Source organism: Oncorhynchus masou, chromosome 28 (assembly GCF_036934945.1).
Source record: "Oncorhynchus masou masou isolate Uvic2021 chromosome 28, UVic_Omas_1.1, whole genome shotgun sequence".
NCBI classification, from domain to species: domain Eukaryota; kingdom Metazoa; phylum Chordata; class Actinopteri; order Salmoniformes; family Salmonidae; genus Oncorhynchus; species Oncorhynchus masou.
Window position 1 is genome coordinate 29,998,598 of NC_088239.1, and position 10,216 is coordinate 30,008,813.

The following is a 10,216-nucleotide window of genomic DNA, read 5'->3' on the forward strand; positions in this document are numbered from 1 at the left end:
CCCAACAATGCTGTGATAATAATAATGATGATAATAATAATAATACAGATAATACAGATAATAATAGAAATTGAATACATATTACAAATAAAAACATTTTACCCCCAAGGGTGTTTTTGGGAAGTTGTGTCATTGTCCCCTGGAGTTTTTTGTCTCGTCCCAGGCTTGTTCCGGGGGATGCAAAGAAACGTTCCTCCCAGGGAACACACACCCTCGTTCCATTACACAGCACCCTTTGCTACTGTTGCCAAGCCCATCAAGCCATTGATTGGTGAACCACTGATCAATTCACACACACAAACAATGTTCCTAACATAGTGTTTTCAACTTACATATTTGATTACATTGAGTACATTTATACAGAAATTATTACTCAACATGTCCTCTCCTGGGATTTGAACTCACAACCTCTTGGTTCACGGCATTCTGAGCTTCCTGCTACGCCACCATGTCTGTGGCAATAACTGTTTTCACCAGTATTCCTACACTTTGGACGTAAATCTCAGCTCTGTTAAAAATACACTCAAGAAAAAATCTTCTGTTTATCATAGTGATTCAGGAGTAACATTAAAACAGAATAATACATTTAAACCCAGTAGGGTATAACCTTTTACAATTACTATGTAGTTAAAATGTAACAACCTTTGCAGATAATAGGCTAACCACTCAAGGAAGTCCGGAGAATGATCCCCACCACAGTTGAAACGTTTTCCATTCACAGATCCTTCAGTACCATACTTCTTTCTCCCTTCTGCAAACACTTGAAATGTGGCCATATCTTTTACAATTCCCACATTGTAGTGGTTTGGACACAAATTAAACTCTCACCGGTGGAGTCACCTCAAACAACAATAGTATCGATAAGCTTTTCTCCTTCTTTCTATTTACCATACGGGTCAGGCGACATGCACTGACCTCTCCTGGGCTTCTCTGAATAAGGTACTCGTCATATACAGTACCAATCAAACGTTTGGACACAGCTACTCATTCAAAGGTTTAACTTTATTTGTAATATTTTTTACATTGTCGAACAATAGTGAAGACATCAAAATGATGACATAACACATGGAATCATGTAGTAAACAAAAAATTGTAAAACTAATCTAAATATATTTGAGATTCTTCAAAGTAGCCACCCTTTGCCTTCATGACAGCTTTGCACACCCTTGGCATTCTCTCAATCAGCTTCATGAGGAATGCTTTTCCAACAGTCTTGAAGGAGTTCCCACATATGCTGAGCACTTGGTGGCTGCTTTTCCTTCACTCTGCGGTCCAACTCATCCCAAACCATCTCAGCTGGGTTGAGGTCAGGTGATTGTGAAGGCCAGGTCATCTGATGCAGCACTCCATCACTCTCCATGGTCAAATAGCCTTTACACAGCCTGAAGGTGTGTTTCCGGTCATTGTCCTGTTGAAAAACAAATGATAGTCACATTAAGCGCAAACCAGATGGGATGGCGTATCACTGCAGAATGCTGTGGTAGCCATGCTGGTTGTGTGCCTTGAATTCTAAATAAATCACCCACAGTGTCACTAGCCAAGCACCCCCACACCATCACACCTCCTCCTCCATGCTTCACATTGGGAACCACACATGCAGATATTATCCGTTCACCTACCTTGCATCTGAGAAAGACACGCCAGTTGGAGCCAAAAATCTCAAATTTGGACTAATCAGATCAAAGAACAGATTTCCACCAGTCTAATGTCCATTGCGTGTGTTTCTTGGCCCAAGTGAGTCTCTTATTCTTCTTCGTGTCTTTTAGTAGTGGTTTCTTTGCAGAAATTTGACCATGGCCTGATTCACGCAGTCTCCTCTGAACAGTTGATGTTGAGATGTGACTGTTACTTGAGCTCTATGAAGCATTTATTTGGGCTGTGATCTGAGGATTATACAACACATTTTCCAAAAAGTAGTAGCATTAGTCACGTAAACACAGAACTAAACAAATGGCACATTGGATTCCTAATTTTAAAAATAAGTGGTGCTTTTCTTACCGAGGAGACAAAGTTAAATAAATTACTACCATAAACGTTACATACAAATCTGAGTAGTATATACAAAAGGAGTTCGACACAAATCTACAACTCAAATGTTATGTTCTAACTACGGTTAATTCTAATGAACTTATCCTCTGCAGCAGAGGTAACTCTGGGTCTTCCTTTCCTGTGGCAGTCCTCATGAGAGCCAGTTTCATCATAGCGCTTGATGGGTTTTGCGACTGCACTTGAAGAAACTTTAAAAGTTCTTGAAATGTTCCGGATTGACTGACCTTCATGTCTTAATGTAATGATGGACTGTCGTTTCTCTTTGCTTATTTGTGCTGTTCTTGCCATAATATGGACTTGGTCCTACCTTCTACCTTGTCACAACACAACTGATTGGCTCAAACGCATTAAGAAGAAAAGAAATTCCACAAATTAACTTTTAACAAGTTACATCTTTGACTACCTTATGAAGCTGGTTGAGAGAATGGCTGGTTGAGAGGATGCCAAGAGTGTGCAAAGCTGTCATCAAGACAAAGGGTGGTTACTTTGAACAATCTCAAATATAAAATATATTTTGATTTGTTTAACACAATTTTGGTTACTACATGATTCCATATGTGTTATTTCATAGTTTTGATGTCTTCACTATTATTATACAATGTAGAAAATAGTTTGAAAAAATAAAGAAAAACCCTGCAATGAGTAGGTGTGTCCAAACTTTTGACTGGTACTATACATCTAACGAGACTCTAGCTGTTTGAAGCTGTTGTACAAAATTGAAAGTCAAAGATGCAAAATCAAAACTTGATAAATGTAATCGAAATTGTAATCTACGTAATCCTCAAAAGTGATTATTTATCATGAGGCCAATAAACAATAACGAATAATGCTGCATACTCCAAGAAAGGATAACATCTCACCTTTCTGGTAAAATAGTTATAAATTGCTGGGGTGTAGTCACTTTTGAGGACTCAAGCTCAAGTACACAGTACAAATGTGATACAAATATGACATATTTTTATGTGATGTATTTCTTATTCAACAAAACTGGATGAAGGCTTGTAAATGACATGCTTTCTAAATATAGTCAAATCAATTGATTCAACAACTGTAAAATGTCACCTTACTTATAACTGTAAAATACATATTTGTATGTTCCATGTTCTCCCTTGATCCAAATGTCTGCAGCCACCACTGAACGTCTCTAGCTTGGCTTCCTGAACTCGCTAGGAACTCACCTTCCATCCCATATCAAACACACAAAGTTTGTTTTTTGTTTAAAATCTATTCATTATTTTAGATGAATGGCTATAAATCAATATTTGAATGTGCTACAGTGATGACCTCTCCCCTGCTGCCCTAAGATGTAAGGATTGCAGGCATGTGCTTTGTCAGTGGCTGTGTTGTAGGGCTCAGACAGTGGTTGATGGACAGTCAGAAGAGCGAATGAAATGGTAAGAGGGACATCCCAGCTTGAAAATGTTAGTCGGAACCGGTACCAGAACCACACAGGTCCCCTAAACAGGGAACTTTACATCTAAGAACGGGAAGCATAGAAAACATGCATATAGAATAGAACAGATCTAATGCTTCTTAGACTTGATGTCCATGAGAATGGCAGTTCTATAACTCACATTTCTGTACATATTTCTCTATCAAACACTTCTTAGTGTCAGACAATGGGAGATATCTCTGTGGTGGATAACCAATAAACAAAATGGATCTCCAGGCAAGTTTTACACATTGCAGTTTTTGATACTTCTCACATTCCACCTGACATCGCATTCCTAATTTAGCTTACAATATCCACTGAAGTTGACGGTTTGTCATCATTAGGTTCCACTTGCAATTTTAGCAAAGATGATGATTACAATCAGAAAATTAATTATGTCATCTAATTGTACTGCAAATTGCACCTCATTATGCTTATCCGGCTGACTCGCAAGTATGCGGTACACATGATTAAGTAGCACTTACACAGACACTTTAAGTGGTCAGCATTAATTCTCTCATAGCTCCGTCATCATAGGTGAGCCAAAATTATCTAACGTGATTACTACGCATAAAAGCAGGATGTTGCTAAACATTTTGCTAAAAATGCTGCCATGCTGAGATACCTTGTGCGTCACCTGTAATTAGTCCTAAGTGGAGACTCAGCACCCGGAGGGACAGGAGTAGAATATAAGAGCACTAAATTGCTGGAGGCCTTTTACAGCAATACTCTTTGTTGCTTGGAGCTACATTCGCCTGGATTCCACTGTAGGGCGTTGAATACAGTGTTATAGGGTAGAACATAGAGGTGGTAACTGGGAGCACAAATGTCGTTCACCAATGCCTAAGAAAGGCCAACAAAATATATAATTGTGTGTTAGCATGTGATTGCTTGCATGCTGCCAAGTGGATTGCAGAGTTCCCATAAAGTGGGCACTTGATGAGAAAGAGACAGGGTGGTCTGGGTGATCTATTATCAGGGATGGGGAGTAACTGATTACATGTCATCAGTAATCTGATTCCAAAAAAGCAATAATATTATAATCAGATTGCAGATACTTTTGAAAAACAACTTCTTGGAATACTTTTAAATTCAGAAAGAATGTTTGCAAAAAATATATTGACACCATTCTGTTTTCTCAATGACATTTAGTTCAGCATTGAAAAAAGGCATAACTTTAAGTTTGTTAACCTGAGTCAGTCTGACCACAGCTCAGACTACAATGATGACATACCAAATGTGTTTGATGGATCCTTTTTTTCTTCTTCTAATGCTTCTTAAGGGGAATGTAGCCGGAAAGTAACTAAAAGTAATCAGATTACGTTACAGAGTTTGGGTAATCCAAAAGTTACATCACTGATTACAATTTTGGACAGGTAACTGTAACCAATTACATTTAGAATGTAAACTACTCAACCCTGTCGATTATCTATGCATTACGTCTGTAGACTTTGATATAAAGATCTTGATGCAGTTGTGAAGTACCAATGGCTCATTGTTCATATACAGTCAGGTGCAAAATGATTGGGACCCTTGATAAAGAGTAAAGAATACTATAAAATAAATAATACAAATACTGAACTATATTGTATTCTAAAAGAAATGAGACAATTATGATATTGTATAACCTATGTAATTGCTCAGAAAAAGGAGATGTAGTTAAACAAGTAATACAAAAATTCTTAAGAAGATAGGGGACAAAATTAATCTCAACCCTGTTTTCAATACTCCAGCACCCTGCTCTTGTGAAGATAACGACACTGAGCCTTTTTCTACAAAGCTTTATGAGATTGGAGAACACATTGGGATGGACCATTTCTCCATAAAGAATCTTTCCACATCCTTGATATCCTTCGTCTGCACTTATGGACTGCCCTCTTCAATTCAAACCACAGGTTTTAAATGGGGTTCAAGTCTGGAGACAGCCATTGCAACATTTTGATTTTGATGTGTGCTTGGGATTATTGTTTTGCTGGTGGCTAAGTGTCACTTGTGGCTAAGTGTCAACTTCCTTGCAGAGGCAACCAGATTTTTTGGCAAAAATCAACTGATCTTTGGTCAAGTTCATGATGCCGTTTACCTTAAGACCTGTTATGGCTAGGGGTTCCACTAGCGGAACGTTTCGACAACATCCGGTGAAATTGCAGAGCGCAAAATTATTATATTTTTATTAGAAATATTTGACTTTCATACAATCACAAGTGCAATACACCAAATTAAAGCTTAACTTCTTGTTAATCCAGCCACTGTGTCAGATTTCAAAAAGGCTTTACGGCGAAAGCAAACCAATGCGATTATCTGAGGACAGCACCCCGGACGTGAAAATACCGCCCCCTAGCCCGAAGAGGTTTTAACAGGAGTCCCAGGACCAATGCAAGCAAAATAACCCCATAATTTCAAAGATCCACCACCATATTTTACAGTAAGTATGAGGTACTTTTCCTGAATATTTTTTACTTTTTCGATGTCAAATCCACCACTGGTGTGCGTTGTCAACGAGCTCTATTTTCATGTCATCTGACCACAGCACTGCCTCACGTTTGAGAAATAGCATTCCCATTGGGCACAAACTGGTTGAATCAACGTTGTTTCAATGTAATTTGTCGAAGTATTGCGACATTGAATCTATGTGGAAAATGCATTTTCTGGGACCTGACTGTACAGTTTTCCACTCATAAATTGTCCACAAATGGAGCGACAAGTATTGCATGTGACTTGTTTCTCTCCATTTCCTACCAAGAGGTAATCTCATTTCTCTCTGCCAGATATGCTGGATGGTGCCTACTGCCTACTCAAGTACATTATAGTTTACCACCTGGAGAGTCTGGACCAGGAGGCACCTCCCTAGGGGGCACCCGTATCAGAGAGAGTTTCTGTCTAAGGATTCCTTCCCTGTGCTGTTGTCCTTTTCTCCAAGTTGGTTCTCCATAGATGGCCAATGTTTCTCTACTGCTTTTCTCAATGTTTCTCAACACTTTTCTTTTGCAAAAGACGGGTCAGCAATTGACCCGATTCATCCAAAGGATGACGTGAACAGCTGGGTGAAAAGACAACAAGTTTTTATTGACAATGTAATTGGGTGAGATTCAATTATCTGACCACTACATTTACTGTACCACGGACCAATAGAGTGGCATGACACATAAATAATGAAATAGTGAAATTGTTTCCCCCTTAAAATGGTTCTGCAGTAATAAACCACACTGATTGTTATCTCAGTGTAATTGACATCTGCATTGCCTCAAATAACAATTCATTAACAGAGGTGGTTTCATTGTATAAACAAACACAGGGCGAGGACATGACAAGCAGTGTCCGCTGAGAGAAGGGCTACATTCAGTCACAAACAACCTGGTGAGAGGAGGCAGCCTGTTTCCCCACAAAAACATCACAAGCTCACATGGTGCTCTCCCAATGGAATCTGATGGACCACCTGCTCATCACGAGTCGAGCTCACAGATGTTGCCAGTGAGAGCCACCTCGTTAATGCTGAAACCAAACTGAAGCTGAAATGACAAGCACCAACAAAGGGAACGCTGAGACTTTGATGATGGCGTACTAACAGACCAAAACTTTAAGGAAACATTCATAATGCGAGTTTACAAGCCCTCTCAAGCAACACAGAAATAGATCAGGAGGGGACTGAGGGGAATATACAAAGAAAATGGGAAAAAGTGGTTCAAGCTTTCAATGAAAGCAGAAAGAAAGCTGTAGCACACAGGAGAAGGCAACACAAGGAATGGATCACGACAGAAACAGAAAGTGATTGAGGAAAGAAGGGACCTTGTAGGAATACACTCTTAGAAAAAAAGGTGCTAAGTAGAACTGTACAGGGTTCTGCGGTTTGTCCCCATAGGGCAGGGCTGCCCAACCCGCTTGCTGGAGATCTACTGTCCTTTTGGTTCTCAGTCCAACCCTAATTTAACACACTGGATTCTACTAATTAGCTGCTTAACAAGACCTTAACTAGCTGAATTAGATATGCTAAATTAGGGTTTGACTGAAAACCTGGATGGACAGTAGATATCCAGGAAGAGGGTTGGGCAGCCCTGCCATAGGGGGAACCCTTTTTTGTGCTGTGTAGAACCCTTTGCAGAGTGTTCTATCTAGAACTCTCTACGTAGGGTTCTTCAAAGAACCCCCTGTATATGGTTCTACCTAGAACCCTCTATGCAGGGTTCTACCAAAGATTGTTTAATCTTCTAAAGGTTCTTTCCAGAACTGCCTATGAAGAGTTCTACCGCGACCCCATATAACAATACAAATATCATAAGGCCTTTCTTTGAGGGCGTAGTTATAGCCTAACATAGTGGTGTTATGAATCTCCTCGTTTACAGGCCACATCAGGCCTGCAAGTCACATTATGCTGGCTGGCAAAGTGATGTGTAATTTCTAAAAGAATTCAGCCAGAGTTCGGATATCCAGCAAGTGGAATTGTTAATCACCTGCAACCTGCATTCAAAATGGGTGCAATAAATCCGACAGATTGGATTAGTTTAGAAAACTGTATGTAATTTATATGTAACATCAAATGTATTAACCAATCAATGTAAATGCAAAAACACAGATATTACAGTAAAACAAACTATTCAGAAAGTCTCACTGCAACAGAGCATGCTGGGATATATGATATATGGTTCTATGTAGAACACTTCTTGACTTCTGAAGAGTCATCAAAGAATGTTTCTTCCAAAACAGTTCTTAAGACGTTAAAGGCTCTAGGTAGAACCCTTTGCCTTACAAAGAACCCTTGTCACGACTTCCGCCGAAGTTGGTCCCTCTCCTTGTCCGGGCGGCGTTCAGCGGTCGAAGTCTCCGACCTTCCAGTCATCGCTGATCCCCCCCCCGGTAATTGTTTTCTTGTAGTGCTTGTGCACGGTATGCTGGTATTACCGGGTTTTGTTTGACCCATTTATTTGTATTGTTCTGTGGACGGTGGTTTGTGGATATTAAACGACACCGTTGTAAATACGTTTTCGCTCTCCTGTGCCTGACTTCTCTGCCGCCAGTACGCACCTCACTACAACCCTTGTCTTCCAAAAAGGTTATTCTGATCAACACGGTTCTTGATAGAACCCTATCCCTCTGCAAAGTTCCCTTTGGAACCCTTTTTCCTAAGAGTGTAGCTGTACATTGGACTTCAGAGGTAAGATGGGGAGGTCCAAGACAAGGTCGCACAGAACAATCAAGCTTCATCAGCATAGCTTTCATTATAGGTGAGCCCAAATGATCTAATGTGATTACAAAGCATAAAAGCAGTATGTTGTTGAAAATGCTGCCTTGCTGAGATTCCTTGTGCGTAACTAGTCCAAAGTGGAGACTCAGCACCCGCAAGGAAAGGAGTAGAATATAAGAGCAATAACTTGCTGGAGGCATCTTCTTCCTTGGAGCTACATTAGCCTGGAATACACTGTAGGTGTTTAATGCAGTGCTGTAGGGTAGAGTGTAGAGCACTGTGAGCACAAATTGCAGAGTTTGCTCTAAGTTATCTCGTTCACCAGACACTTCCTCTCAAAGCCTAAGAGTGGCCCAAATATATATAATTGTGTGTTAGCAAGTGATTGCTTGCATGCTGCCAAGTGAATTGCAGAATTCCCATAAAGTGGGCGCTTGTTGAGAAAGAGACAGGGTGGTTGCTGTCCATGGTGCTGATTTGACAAGCGTGTGGTGCTGAACCGAGAGCAACACTCTTACTCACAGCTAGCCACCCGCAGCACCTCCGGTTTCTAGCGCCGTCTTCTACTCACAGGATTTTTCAACCATGTTCACACTCAAAGCTACGGCGTCTCGCCACCTTGAAAGCATGTGGTTTGACAAACCAAGTAACAATAAGAGATACACTTTGACTGCTTGATCAATAATCAAAACCTAATTCTCATTCTGGCAGTCGTTGGCAACCCCTCCTACCCTCTACACCCTCAGTTTGAGAGGGTTCCCTTTGACCGGAACTTCAGAATGCTCATGGCCAAGAAGAATGTTTTCAAACATTCATTCCTTCTTTGTTGCTGTTGGACTACTAAATGCAAAGTAAATTGTATCAGCATATGTACTGATCTTTCCAGTGCGGTTGGGACAGCGGTCAGTTGTGAGTGAATGTGCCAATGTCCTCTGTTTTTAATGTATGCAACATGTTGGACTGACTGGTTTAAATGTGTATAATGTGAAAATGTTTGTCTGTGATCCTTTGAATGGCAGGTGATGCCAAAGAAAAATGTCCACCCTCGATGCACAATAAAGTTTTATTCTATTGAAAATCATGATAAAGTGTCGAGTTTTAAGTTTGTATTCCGTGTTGTATTTTGTAAAATGGGTGCTGGTAATGAATTATGTGGATTTAATTAAGCAAGCATCCAGAGAGATTCAAACAATTTCCAGAACAGTGTCCTGCTGGAGAAGACTAATGGCGTTCAGTCAAAAGAAACTTGATTATAAATGACGTTCACCCACTTGTGCTGAGATGGATTCAATTAAAATAGCTTTTGTGTGAAAAATTAATAGACAATGTTATAGGAGTTCTGGTGAGGGATGGGTAAATCGCCATAGGTGGTTGCGTTTGTTTGGCATTTTAAATTGTAATTTTCAAACACTATTACCACCGTTCCTCTCGCGCACAAAATAGACGAATCTTTCAGTGTACAGTTTACTTAGCACCTATACAGTTTTAGAGCGAATACCTGGCAATGGCATGAAATGTACAAACAAATGCAATCAAGAAATACCTTCCCCCCCAAATGA